The sequence below is a fragment of the Spinacia oleracea genome, chromosome 1, assembly GCF_020520425.1.
Source record: "Spinacia oleracea cultivar Varoflay chromosome 1, BTI_SOV_V1, whole genome shotgun sequence".
NCBI classification, from domain to species: domain Eukaryota; kingdom Viridiplantae; phylum Streptophyta; class Magnoliopsida; order Caryophyllales; family Amaranthaceae; genus Spinacia; species Spinacia oleracea.
Window position 1 is genome coordinate 127,567,691 of NC_079487.1, and position 15,578 is coordinate 127,583,268.

Genomic DNA, 15,578 nt, shown 5'->3' on the forward strand with positions numbered 1-15,578 from the left:
CTAATTATGGCGGTGGCTAAGGTGGAGACGACAAAAATAGTGGTTGCCGGAATTTTGTGGTGGGTCTAGTGAGAGAAAGTGGGGTAAGTGGGGTAAGTGGGTGGGGAAGTGGGTTGAGTGAGGGTGAGGTGGGGTGAGAAGGACAAGAGGGACATTAACTTAAATAGAGGTGGGCGTTTTGCATAAATGCGGGCGACGAATAGTAAGACCCTAAATTTATTGTACATGAAATGTATAATTTTTATCTTTAATTAAATCTTATATTTAAGTAATCATAAGAGCATGAATAAGGGATACTTTTATTTTAATGACTTTTAAGCTCTCTTCTATGCCACCTAAATATCAAACCACTACCTCTAGCGTTTACCGCTACCTCACCCGCTATCTCATCAAACACTTGTAAAATTTGCAAGTAATGTTTTGAATAGGTCAAAACGCTTCCCACTATCTCTAACGCTACCGCCAAATACGCTCTTATTATCTTTTTTTTTTCTCTTTTTAAAGTTTATTTTCATGCAAGAAAAAATTGTGTGACACTAGCTCTCATTTGTAGGAGCTAGCTCTTATTCTATTACAAACTCTAATTAAGAGTCTCTCAATTCTTTGCTAAGAGCTAGCTCTTAATTTCCTCTCTTAGTAATCATCTAAATATCTTCCCTTTTTCATGCTCTAAGTTATAGGTTCATCCCCTAAATTTGTATTCAATAATAACTTATTTAAACCTACAATTTTAAACATAACACTTAGAGATAGGGGTGTTCATTGGTCCAAACCCCGACCGGACCGATCCAGACCGGACATAAGATAACATTTTTGATAATTCAAGACCCAAAGACCCGACCGATTATGCTTGGATCGGACCCAGACCGGAACAAAAAAATCGGTCCAAAAACCAGACTGGACCGCTTTGGACCAGTTGTAGACCTATTTCTATATATTTTTTTATTTTTCTAAAAATTTGGTAAAAAAGAAAAAAATATATAAAAAAAATCAATTTTTAAGGCATTTTTTGAAGCTAAAATAAAAATATATCACAAAAGAGTAATGATTACAACATATTAAATGAGAATTAAAATTTTAAATTGTTTATATTATATTTTATTAAGGAAAAATCGGTCTGGTCCAAAATTGAGTTATGGACCGGAGCAGACTAGACCGGATCGAAGACCGAAAATTTCTTGACCCGGAGACCGATTGCCTTCGGTCTGATCCAATCCGGTCCAGTCCGGTCTAATTAAATAATCAAGTTATTTAAGGGAGACACTTGACTTTTTCGGCCTATATATTTAAGAGATACACTTATTATTTTCAATAACTTATCAACCACACCGTCTAATATCAAGTTACCTACTTTTTTTTTTGAGTAAAGCCTATGTGGCATTAAATATCATTGCTTGATAAATCTTTGTACAAACATGCACTTACGATAGCAGGAAACTCAGTAATCCAAACTCTCCTACCAATCACCCAAGGCCCATAGTGAGCTAGCTCATGGGCTACATTATTTCCTTTCCTTCCTACGAAAGACCAAATTACCTACGGTACTCCTTACTTCTATAGGAATTAGTAAACTAGTTTGATTGTCAAGCTACGTACCTACTTCATCCTCTTTGTAATGAATTACTCCCTCCGTCCCGGAATACTCGACCCGGTTTGACCGGCACAGAGTTTAAGAAACTTGAATTGACTTATTTAATTTAATAGGTAGTAGTTGATAGTGAGGTATTATTTTAATGTAGTTAGTGGGAGGTGGGTTAAGAGGTGGGGTTGGGGGAGAGTAGGGGTTGAATTTTTAATTATTTTTTGTATGGAGTAGGGGTACGTGGGTTAATATGGGTGGAGTGAGAAATAATATAATATTGTTAGAATATTTCCATTTTTAGAAACAGGTCAAGTATTAAGGGACGACTCGATAAGGAAAACAGGTCAAGTATTCCGGGACGGAGGGAGTAGTATACATATACACGGTATAAACTATAAACCTAAGACTTAAACAACAACAAAAGAAAAAAAAAAACAGAATAGCAATGGAGTTGCCAATGGGTGAAGATGATACTACTCCACTTTGTGATATGATCCCTATGGATAATTTGGATACTGATGGTTTTATAGGTGACTCTTGGTTAATGTCCGACGATCAACTGCTACAACTGAGTACTGGATTGTTAGACCAGTCATCGTCAATGGCGCCGTCTCTGCCGGAATTACCACGCTGACGCTGTCATGGGAAAGGGAAAGAGTTCAAGACTCTAGTTTCCGTACTCCTCAAACCTAAATGAAAACCACACGTACTGTTTCCTTGTGCAACAACAAAACAAGGTCAAGAAATCGTCGCCAGGTGTCGTCAAAGACTCCCCTCAACAACAACAAAGGAAGATTATGAAATCGTCGCAAAGTGTCGTCAAAGACATTCCTCAAGGACAAATCAAGATCGCGGATCCGTCCCTTAATGTCGTCAAAGACTTTCGTCAAGAACAAATCAAGATCGTGAAACCGTCGGTTAATGTAGTCAAAGACTCTCTACAGCAACAAAACAAGATGATGAAGACGACGGTTAGTAACGTCAAAGACTCTACGCAACAACAAAACAAGGTAATGAAGACGACTTCGTCGTTACCGAGAGAAGTAGTAACCAAAAGCTACAACAACAAAGATGTCGAGGGTCAAGATCAAATGGTAAAGTCGGTGCCAAGTAGTGTTTTGAATGAAGATGAAGTAAAATCAAAAATGGAAAAAACAAAAAGAAAGTTACAAGAAGGGTATCAAAAGAGCAATGACTCAAGGAAGAGAACATGTTTGTTAGACGTACGCGCTATTCCACCGCAACAGCAGGCTTGTCATGTTTCTCTTGCTAAAGAGAATAAACGTCGTCGTTTTTTCAATGGTACACACCGGAATACCCCCTAACTTCAACCACAAGTTTGATCCGTTGAAGGATCAAGAATAACGCCAGTTGATTCGATAAATGGCGTAGCGGGGACGATCAATTAAGTATGGCAGACGACGACGGCGATCGGAGAAAGTATTTTAATTAGTATCGTTGATTATTGTACTCTTAGCTTGATTGGGTGCTGTACATATTTTTGACAGCATCATTTTAATGGAAGAATTGGATGATCGTTCCCGCCCGTGGATGTAGGTCACACTGACCCAACCACGTTAAATCTTTGTCTGTCTTTTAATTTTATTGTTCTTCTTCTTTTAATTAATTTATAATCAATCAGTCTGTTAATTAGTAAGTTAATACATGCAATAACTTCCTTTTCTTGATCTTAATTGACCTAAAAATTCAAAAATTATAATCCTAGAGCTGTTGGTGCATGCAGTGGGTAACAGAAAAAGGTTGATGATGGAAAGTCGATTAATATATACGTAGTGCGTAGTAGAGTGATTAATCTTAGGGTTTTTTTTTTGTTGAAATTAATTTTATGATCTCATATAATTAAATCTGTATTTTTCAGCTGTATTTTAAAAGCATGTTTTAGTTTGTAAGTACTCCATAGATTGCATATTTGGAAGAAAAAAAAGGGGGCAAGTGTTCCTCTACATAATGTGTACGTATATCCCAAGTGTAGTATTCCAAATTCAAACTGGGATTCATATATATCAGGTTTTGAATCACTGCAATTTTTAATGTCGGAACTTATTAGTGATGAAAGATTAAAATGTGCAGAACTTCAGAAGAGATTTATACAATGACAATGGCAGAACGCTTTTGTATTGTTCTGCTTTGTCACTTTTGTGTACTGATTATTCCGTATGTATATAAACAAATACAGTACACAAGCTACGTACAACTGAATACTGCTTTTATGACTGTATATTGATTCCAAATAAAGTTACGACATTCACCAACATATAAACTCCCTACTTGGCTTCTGTTTGTATTCAGAACGATATTGCTTCAAACTCAACACTAGCTAGCTTAATTGTCTTCTTGCTACATTATTATAAACAGAAATGGTGATATATATTGAGCATTAAATCAAGCTAGAGAAGTGATCGATTGTTGCACTGAAAATCTTTGGATTCAGGCTTCTCAATAAATGCACTGATAAGGTGATCTAACTGATAAGGTGCTAACAAGTAACAACGATGTTACAAGTCTCATTACAACACCATCCATAACAACGATAACACTTTCACTAACTATTTAACTGTCACGTATGACGCATTTACTGATACGACAACAGTGATACTGTGCTGTACTTGAAGTTTCTTGAAGTTTCGTCAGTTTTACTCCAATTCACCAAGCCGCTCAACCAGCAATTCTACATCTTCATCTTGTTCTACATCGACATTCAGCAAACTATTATCTGCTTCAGTCTTTTTATTCAACAACTCTTCCCAGAACACATCATCCAGTGTTCCTGTTAATGAATCTCCCCTCATCTCCTCATGCTTTATCTCAAGTATATCTTCCTCCTGAGGCACAATTGTATTGGTATCTTCAATTGTGGCCGGTGGTACCTGCATTTCCATCATGAGCATGTCCAATTCTGAATCTTCGAACTGAGTTAATTCCTCAAAATCAACAGCTTCATCTTTAACATCATCAAGCAGTACTGCTGCTGGTATTTCAATACCGAAATCATCACTACTACTAGTGCTAGGGCCTTGCTGGATTGTTCTTCGTCTCTTTTTAGAAATCTGTTCCACAAGCTCTTTCCTTCTATCATTCTGCTGAGCTAACTGGTGTAAGAAATCAGGACTCTGAAGTGCCCGCGCCAAGAACTTGATCATCTGCTTCTGTTTTTGTTCAGTTCTGTTTAGTCTTTTTTCCAACACTTGAAGATAACTTCTGGTGTTTGTTTGCTGCTGCCTCAACTTCACTAGCTCAGACATAAGAACTTGTTTGTCTCGCCTAAGCCTGTCGATCTTAGCATCTAATCCGAACACACCCAATTCGACACAAGATTCCATGTTTTTGGCAGATTGATGTTGTTGATGAGAAGATCCCCCTTTCTCCTCCTCATGTTCCTTAAGAGATGCTTTTGCCCCTTAAGGAAGAACTCGTTAGCAAACTCCCATTTGTCGGAATCCACCTTACGAAACCCCTGCACATTTCAACAACCTTTAATTGTGGTTTATTTCAATTGTTTATTGCTTGCTTCAGTTGCCAAAACAAGTAACATATAGTATACAATAAATTAATTATAACTCACATATGTATTGAGCTGCCTAACAAAGCTGGAAAAATTGTTATGCTTGAAATATTTGGGAAGAAGATTAATGGAGAAACTTTGAGGATCCCTAACAACAAAGCTATTATATCCACAACTCCATGAAATAATATCATCTGTGCTCGGATCTTCGACGATATCAAACGTTTTCGTAAGGAAAGGTGGTGGACTGGCTTCGTGCAACCTCTCTAGTAGTCTAGTGGTTGCGGAACAAATGTACCACCTTCAACTCCTTCCTTCACCGAGCTAGACAAGTTCATCCTTCTCATGTTTTATGATCTAAAAAGAAAACAATGCAGATACAACAACATTTATTAGATAATGTATGTTTTGACATACTTGTAGCTAAGGTCAGTGTTTTCTCATTTTTAATAATACAATACAATTTGCAAGGGATGAAATGATGGAAGTGAAAGATATATTTTTATAATAACATCAATGTCGTGGGTTTGTTAGTTACCATGAATGTTGATGGTGCAAGTTGGAAAGTGATGCTTAAAATAATAAAAAGCACGGTTTGGGATTTGCTGCCCCCACTATCTGCTTTTTGGCTCCTTCGCGAAGGACTGCCTTATTAGAAACTCAAAGGCAGTGAGATCTGAATCCCAAATGGCCAAATATGACCACACGCTGTCATAAACCAAGTTCGAACCAATATACGATATGACCCGTTTTGTATGAACTCGACTTGTTTTCACCCGTCTCGATATTGATCCTATTTTCTTGACTCGTGATCAGATTTGACCCGGCCTGTTTTAAACCGACTTGTATTTGACCTGAAGATCCGATTTGACCCGACCTGCTTTAAATCATGGAGTAATTGATGATATGAAAAGGTATTATTTTTAAATGTATACCAATGACATACACAGTCACGTGCGCGCGCGCGCACACACACACAAAAAAAAAAGGTCCTGTAGACAGCCAACAATTACCTGTTTTTGTCCACCACTGATGTTCACGTATTCCTCTTTTCCAATGTCAGTAACATCACCACCCTGATTGATGAATCAAATAATGGATCCAGAAATTTAAACTCCATGAGAATCAATTTGAATGCAAAATAACATAGACAGAAGATGAAAAATCCAAAAGCACCTCTCATGTGAAGAACATAAACTTACAGGAAGGAACTCCACATCATGCTTCAAATCTTGCAGGTTCAAATAGTGATCCAAACAGAATGTTATCACGTACCTAAAAGAACTTATCTTTAGGAGGGACATACATTAAATTAATACTACGTACAAGGCAATTATAAATCACTTATCAAGTTTTTATATATTTACTGAAAAGGGAGAGATGACCGGTCCGGTTAGCAAAGGAACCAGTCTGAGACTCTGAGTTCTAGACAGTACCACTGCTGTCATAGACAATAATGTTGAAACCCCAAATAAATTTAAATAAATTTAAAACGCAAAGTCAAATAACTCACAGTTGCATTGAATATCCAAGAAACTTGGGGCACATAAGCAACTGTCCCTCTTATGGTAGCACTGTTATCAGAAGACAGAAGACATAGAAGGAAGCTCCCTAAGCATTACAGATATTAGTGATGTTTTTCCTTCTCCAGTACCGCCTACTATTGCAACTAAGCTTCCAACAGATATGTCTAAATTTATATTGGTTAGTGTTGACTTCTTTGCCTGAAAAAAAAACATCGGAATCTAAAATTAATGACTCCCAGCAACGGCAGGATATGGAAGATCAAATCTACATATAACAAAAATTTAGCCAAGAAATGTAGATATGTTTTGCTTTAAGTCCTTCAATGGAAAGGAAAAACTAGCCCCATATTTCAGAAGAAATAGAATCAAATTACAGCTAAACATACCACTACTCATATGTATCCTCAATGACCTTCCAAACATCAGATTCCTCCTACTGATTATTTCTTGTTGATTAAAATCGGCAGGTTTTCTCAGATGTCAAATCTGGAAACCTTCAAGTCATTAATTCCTCTTTAACGAATAAAAACAGTTTATAACGTACAAAAGATCACATAAACATCACACGGAAAAGATGCTAGGATCTCCTATGACCACAATTTTTAGGTATCTCTTATTTCAGAGCCCACTTAATACAACCACCTATGCTTTTGCAGTTTTGCGCAAAGCTTCAGTTGCAACAAGCATCAGTATGACCTAGACATATAAAGTCGTACATAATCATTCTACAGATATTTTGCTGTGAATAAAAACATAATGCCTTAATGGACGATGTATTGAATATGCTTTAGCAAGGATATTGTGGAAACACCTTACACCTTTGAATCCCAAGAGAAGTTTCCATTTCTAATTGAGATAGCTGGCGATCCTGGTTCAAGAGGCGGATTTGGCAGAAGAATTCTCTCCTCGGCAAGCAGTAATTCTTCCAAACGCTTCAAGGATACATTTGCATATACAACCTATCACCAAAAAGGAAAAAAATCAGTCAGGCTATGTTCTCTTCACCTTATTCTTACGGAGTATTATTTATTCTCGAAAAAACCAGTCCACACCACACCAGACAAAAAAAAATTAAAAGCACTCACACAAAACATTCATACCACAGTTCAGTGTGTCTGTGTGTGCTACCATGCACTGCCTGCCTGAGAATGGGTGAAGCAGCCTGCAGCCGGCACCGGAATCGGCCCGGAAGACTGCCTGTGGATGCTCAGTCTGCTCCTAGACCTGTTATGCTTACAGAGGACCCCAGAAACAGTTGTTCAATCGGTGATGCGGGTGTCTGGTTCTGCCGACGGCTCCAACCGCGGTGGCTCCGTCAAGTGCTGCCCGGTGACTGGAGATGCTTAATCGACCACCTGATTCGTTGATTGGTCAGGCAAATTTGCAGCAAGAGGCTCGAATTTCATGAGGTATGAGGTTAGGTTTTGTTCCCCTTTTGCTCAAAAATGGTGTTGCTAATGCTTCTCTTGAAATGCGGAGAATGAAGCTTCTAAATGGAAGAATGCCATTATTTGCTATGTTTTGGGGGAGAATCCTAGTATTAAAATATTGGATATAATGCAAATGGACTATGGTATAGGGCTATAGGCTAAAAGGGCCATGATGTTACTGATAGTTCAGATCTATGAAACTCTTCAGTTACAAGTTTATTCCACTTTGTTTTCAATGTGTTGTAACAATCCCTTATTTTACGCCCCAAAGTTTATTTTCCTCAATAATATTAGAGAGTTTTTATGTTTTATTCCTTTGGTTTTAATCTGACAGATTTCTGTCATAATCTTAAGTTACATTTTTCTTTTGGTTTTACAAAGAAGATTTTTGTTGTCCGGAAACATACACAGAAAACCATCTTCTTCCTCTCTTCTTTACTGATTTTCCTCTTAGCATTATTATGAGTTCCTAATTTCCCTTATTTGAGTGCACATTATGGGAGATAGCTCTGTGAAATCTTAGGGGCAGTGCCATTCCGATTGCATCATAGGCGGAGCAAATTTTGCTTCTAGGACAATGTTCCTAACACGTCACAGCTTCACAAATATATTAAACTATTTGGCCCACATCGTTAACCAGTTCTCTCTAACTATCTACTGATTTTGCAGAGCTATTTTTCTAACATTTTAGAAGCAAAATTATTCAACTGTAATTTCAGATTATGGATTCATCCTTGTTCAAAACTCTTCCTGATCTCTCTAGACTAGAAACGTTAGATGGTATAAACTACAAGCGATAGGCTCAAAAACTCCTGATCTTCTTCGAACAACTCGGGGTTGATTATGTCCTCACAACAGATTACCCTCAACGTCCTGATGCTACTGCTACTGCCGATGCTACACCTTTTGATCTAGACGGTCATATTGTAAAATATGAAAAACATAGCAAATTTGTCAGAGGTCATCTTCTCACTCATATGACCAATGCCCAAGTTGATCTTTTTATTAATAATAAGTCAATAGAGTCGGTTTAGGAGACCTAAGAGAAGAAATATGGGACTGATGATGCCGGCAAAAAGAAGTATGCCACTGGAAAGTGGTTGTACAGTTGCACTTCAAGATTTTTGATGATAGACCAATAATGGATCAAGTCCATGAGTATGAGAATCTGGTGGCGACATCCTAGCCGAGGGCATGAAGAGGTGCGAGGTGTTGCAAGCCAATGTCCTAATCGAGAAGTTTCTTGATACGTGGTCCAACTACCGCAACCAATTCAAACATAAGAAGAAAGACATGTCGCCAGAGGAGTTAGTCAGCCACATAAAGCTTGAAGAAGCCAACAGCCTAAAAGATAAGGACTCTTCTCCCTGTGAACTTTCCGTTAAAGCTAACATTGTGGAATCTACTTAAGAATGACAGGTACAAGAAAGCTACTGGAAACTTCAAGAAAAGCAACCAGAGTACCTTTCAGAAACTTGGAGTCCAGAATAACAAAAGCGAAAATTTCAAGAAGAAGAATAACAACAATAATGGGAAAGGAGCTAGTGGTAGTGGCTGCTATGTGTGTGGAAAACATGGTCACAATGCATATCAATGCTACAACTATGCTACAACTGTCAAGATGCTGCAAAAATTGGACAGAAGCAAGACCAGAACAAATCTCAAGCTCACAGCTCACCCAACTGAGGATCAGAATGATATTATTGCTGCAGTAGCTGAATTGAACCTAGTTTGTGTAACAAAGCAGATTGGATCATTGAAACGAGAGCTACCAAACACTTTTGTGCAAACAAGGAGTTGTTCGAGAACTTCGAGGAAGTTGCAAAGGGCGAGCAGGTCTTCATGGGAAACTCAAGCAGTGCTGAAGTCCTCGGTAAAGGAAAGACCTCTCTCAAGTTAAATTTTGGAAATACTTTAGCATTACATAATGTACTTTATGTGCCTTCCCTACGAAGAAATCTGATTTCTGGCAGACTTCTTAACAAAAAAGGAATTAAGTTAGTATTTGAGGCTGAAAAACATGTATTGGCTCGTAATGGGGAATATGTGGGGAAAGGGTATACCGTATATGTCAGGGGGCGTATTCGTCTTAGAGACTATTTGAGTTGTTGAGTCTATTAATAGAACTTCTACTTCTACTTACTTGCTTGAATCCGTTGATCTTTGGCATGGTAAATTGGGACATGTAAAGTATGGTTCTTTGAAAGGTTTGCAAAACATGTCTTTAATTCCTAATCTAGTTGGAAATGACCAAAACAAATGTGAAATATGTGTTAGGCTAAACATTCCAAAAAAACTTTCAAGACTATCACAAATAGACAAACTGAATTACTTGAATTGGTACATATGGACCTAATACCGTAAGCAGAGGAGGAAAACGGTATTACATTACCTTTGTTGATGACCACTCTAGATATATCAAAGTGTATCTTGTGAGAACCAAAGATGAGACAGAACAAAAGTTTTAATTTATAAGGCAAAAGTAGAAAATCAACTAAATCGTAAGATTAAGAGACTTAGGTTCGATAGAGGCGGGGAGTACGGAACCACCTTTGTAAAGGAACTCTGTGAGAAAAATGGGATTATCCATGACAAAATTCCATTGCTGAAAAGAAAAATAGAACTCTTATAGAGACTATGAATGTTATGTTAATAAGTACTGGTTTGCCGGATAACATGTGGGTGGACGTCGTACATTCTACTAATTACGTGTTAAATAAATTACCCCATAAGAAACTAGACAAGACTCCTAATGAGTTATGGAAAGCACACAAACCTAACCTAAAATACTTAAAGGTATGGGGGGTGTTTAGCTAAGGTAGGTTTACCTTCCTTTAAAAGGGAAAATGTTGGACCTAAGACTTTTGATGTTGTATTTGTTGGTTACACTGAAAACAGTGCAGCCTATAGGTTCATGTGCTTAAATGATATATCAATGAGTGAATCTAGAGATGTTGATCTTTATGAGCATGTTTTACCTTCAAAGAAAAATATTATTTCTCACGATTAGTCTATGTCTGCTCACACTTCCTCTTCTGTGCCTTTAATTGTCCATGAAAGACGTAAAAGACGCAGGATTGAAACTAGCTTGGGTTCTGAACTCAATGACGGGGATGAATTAGACGAACTTGTTGTATGTTTACACTTGTTTGATGATGAACCTAAAAATTTAGTATGGAGATATGGAAAGCGAAAAACTGAAGATGATTAAAAAGACCCAGGGGAAATTATCTAGAGATTAGAGCTGAGAATAAACAGAACTTCATAGCAGTCACAGTTCTACAAAAACTGGCAGGCTGGTATGGCATGCTTGTATAAATGGAAAATATCAAAAAGCAAGCATATATTATCTTAGCAGAGAACTAAAAAAGAAAGCTTGTCACGTTGCCTTGCATCGTTGCAAGTATGCTAGAAAGAAAACAAAGCCAATGTCTGGCCCTTGACACATATCTCAATGCAATAATCTGAGTTATAGATGAAAGTTATCTAAGAACTTTGTACACTGCTTTTATAATTTTCACATAAGAGTTGAGCTGGTGAAGTTTGGGAATCATAGATGAGAAAGGTTTAGTTCCATAGTCTTGAGCACTGCCATCATTGCCGTGTTTGGAATAGTTTTGGCTGTGTCAAGAGATCTTCATCACATAATTGGCAACCTCGATTCATTAATATAGTGTACGTATTTAGATTGTTATAAGAAATAAGATTGCAATTCTTTTACAAAAATAAATTCTAAACCTATGAGGAAAATATTCTAAATATATTCTCTATCACAATTAAATTTTATTGTCATGAATGATAAAGTTGTCTATCCGGGATTCAAAATGTAGAAGACGAATATAAAGAGGAAAAAAATTACTGGTTAGGGATTTTAATTCAATCTCCCAAGAAACTGAGAGGCTTGAACTCTAATCCCAAAGTAAACTACACAAAGAAAACTTCTCAATTTTATTTTATTTTATGAATTTCCCTCTCCTATCGTTCTATATATATTATGGTAAACACCCTAGATAAGTCATAGAGTTTCTCCTAACTTTACCACTACTTTTGAACGGCCGCAACCCTAACCATCACAACTATGGAACGGGTATGATGTGAAATAGGCTATTCAACAAGGTAAATGAGGGATCCGGAGTGACAAAGATACAAACTCAAAACCTACAAAATTACAAAAACATGATTTATGGAGTAGTGTATCAAAGGACCAACTCAACCAAAAGCTTAAGCTGATGGTTGAAGCCCCAAGATTAGTCTTATACTCTATCATAGTGGACTCGTCAGATTACCTATCATCAAAATTCCATAACTGATTATGTACACTAAGAAAATTGAGTTCAGTATCAGATTACTGATTACAGAATACGGAGTGGGAATAACCACAAATTAGATCCTACACGGAAGAGCATGTTGTGAAGAATAAAGTCGCAACAAGAGTTAGAGGTTATGAAATCATACCACTAAAAAGATTGAAAAAGGCATAAATGTAGCCATCAGTATCCGAGCTGGGGTCTCCTTGTTGGATAGACTGCAAAATTTACACAACACAAAACATGGTATTCAGCTATAGTTCATGAAATAATAATACTAAACAGACAAAATTGAAATGGAGAATGAATTTCAATTGAATTTATAAATTTAATTGCAATTTCCCCTTTCTTCCAAATACCAATCACCAATTCACCACCACTTACCTCTATCTATCACCGCCGCGGCCGCCGTCCATAAGCCCGTTTTTTCTCTTTTTACACCTTACCCATTTACTCCAGTGACAACCGTCACTTGATCTGCTCCCTACAAATGCCGGTGTTTGAGGCAAAACCTGGCAATGGTGCTGCATAAGGCTTGATGGTGGGTTGGGCGACAAATGGGCATAAGGCGTGGTGATGGTTATTGGTTAAGACTTAGGGGACTTAAGTGATGGGCAAATTGCAGGATTTGAGTTTGAGGTGAGTGCAGAATCCCAATTTTGATTCCTGGGTAATGGGTTTCAGATCTTCCTAACATTAATGCGGTAGAGTCTGACGCAAATTTGACGGTGCAGGCGTGTGCACCGTGCTCTAGGTGCACCAGAAACAAAACGACATAAAAAACACATAAAACGCGCGTGTTTCATTAAATCCCGGGAATAAAAGAACATTTTCCTTGAACAAAAGAACAATACCCTAGAACAAAAGAGCATTAAAGACCCTGTTCTTTTCAGCTCTTTTTTCGCGTTTTTTATTCGATTTGCTTTCTTCTTGCGATATATATTCTTCTAGATTTTATTTTTTGAACTCAAATTGTGAAGAGGAGAGAGAAAGTATGAACTAGGTATTCTAAAATGGTTCTTAGAGAGAGAGAGTAGTGAAAAGTCCCAAAAATTCGTTGATTTTTCTGCTTCAACATCAAATTAAATCGATTCTTCTTCTTCAAATCTGAATTTTGCAGCTGATAATCAGATTTTGGAAGGTAATTTTCCAATTTTTAAATAATAAATTCTAGGTTTTGATGATTTTGAATTTTTAATAATCGTGTGTTTGATGGTTTTGATTATTTTGTTTTTGTAATAATCGAGTTTTGATGGTTTTGATGATTTTAATGAATCAAATTATGTAACAACACGTTGATTTCGTTGAAATCGCTGATTTTGAAGATTTGGATTATGTAATTACGATTTTTTTTTCCAGAAAAGAACAGTTTTACGTATTAAAAGAACATATACTCGTATTAAAAGAACAGTTTCTTTATGCTCGTATTAAAAGAACAGTTTCATTATAGTAGAAAAATAGACCATTTGCGTTTCATAATTTGTTCTTTCATTCTATATATTGTGTTCTTCTTTTCTATTATTTTCAATTGCATTTGCGTTTCATAACTTGTTCTTTTTATTTTATTGTGTTATTTTTCTTCTTACTTTTTATTTATCCTTTGTTCTTTTGGTTGCGTTCTTTTTCTTGGTTTTATACATGTTAACCTATTATTTTTTTCAGATATTATGAATAATGTGCTTGATAATTCATAACAGAATGATGAAAATGATGATTTTGAATCATATATTATTGTTGAACAAGGTACTTGACTTGTTCTTTTAGTATTTTCATTTGTTCTTTTTATAATATTCGGTTAAAATAACAAAATAAAAACACGTGCATAGTTCTCATTATGCACTCTTTAAGAATTTTTCTTTTCTCCTTCTCTGTTATTCTTTGATTTCTACTTCCTATTTTTTCATTTTCTATTTTTCAGCAACTATATATATAATAATTGTACTTATGAATCATACTCATTAGTCATTTTATAAATACAATTTAGAGAGAGAAAGACAAGAGGATTTGTATTCTCTCAACATAAGAGAGATTTTTTGAGAGAGAAAGAGTGAGATGGTGAGTGAAAGAGTAAAAAATTATATTTTCTCCTTATTCTCTCTCTAAAATTCCTTCTGAATGTTTCTCCTTTGTTGAAAAATGAGTGAATTAAGAAAAACACTAGTTCAATTTGGCTAGTTTTCGAAGCAAGAGAATATCTGGAGAGCGTGATATTTTTCGAGGATTGAGATCAGTTTTTGAAGATTTATTAAAAGATATTGATGCTCCTGATAAATGTTGATCAAGTGTTTAAGGTATGTTTCCTTGTTCTTTCCTCTAATGTTCATTTCAAATTGTAATGTTCTTTTCACAACTTTACTTTTACTGTGGCATCAACATAGTTTGTTCTTTAAAATCAACATAGTTTGTTCTTTTATATCAACGTACATAGATTAAATTGTTAAAAAAGAACATATAATGGTTTGAAAAGAACACATAACACTTAAAAAAGAACATAGTATGATTCGTGGTAAAAGAACAAAAATATTTTAAAAAAAATATATAGATTTAGTTTTAAGTGCATCAAAAAATCGTCGTTTCGTCTTTTTTTAATTAGATCATAAAATCGTTTGAATAGAACAAATAACACTTAATAAAAGAACATAGATCTGATGTGCTGGATAAGAACAAAAATACATTTAAATAAAAATATAGATATAGTTTTAAGTGCATCAAAATATCGTCATTTTTGTCTTTTTAATTAGAACACTAAGTGGTTTGAAAAGAACAAATACAACTAATAAAAGAACATAGATTTGTTGTTCTTTTCGTCCCTTTCATTCTGTTCTTTTGTTTGATAAGGAAAAAGAAAATGTTGTTCATTTTCATGTGTTTTGTTCTCTTGTTTTTTTTTTTTTGTCTTTTTCTTAAATTTTTTTGAGTTTTTGTTTTTTTATTTTTATTTTTCTTTTGATTTTGTTCTTTGTGTTTTCTAAAAAAGTTGTTGTTCTTTTTAACTTTTTAACCTTTTAACTTTTTAACTTTTTTTACTGTTTTTTATTTTTTTTATAATATTATCGATAATATTTTTTTTGTTTTTCTGTTGCATTTTTCATTTGATGTTCTTTTTGTAAAATAGTTGTTCTTTTTATAGTGTATCAGGAGAGAGAATATGTTATTTTCAATTTTGTACATTTTCTTTAGTTTTTTAACATTAGTGTTCTTTTCAGCTTT

At 35.6% G+C, this 15,578-nt stretch overlaps 1 pseudogene; it reads right to left on the bottom strand.

The window, feature by feature from the left end:
• Positions 1–4,006: 4,006 nt before the first annotated feature.
• LOC110782869 (heat stress transcription factor A-2b-like) lies at positions 4,007–7,725 on the bottom strand (annotated as a pseudogene).
• Positions 7,726–15,578: the final 7,853 nt, after the last annotated feature.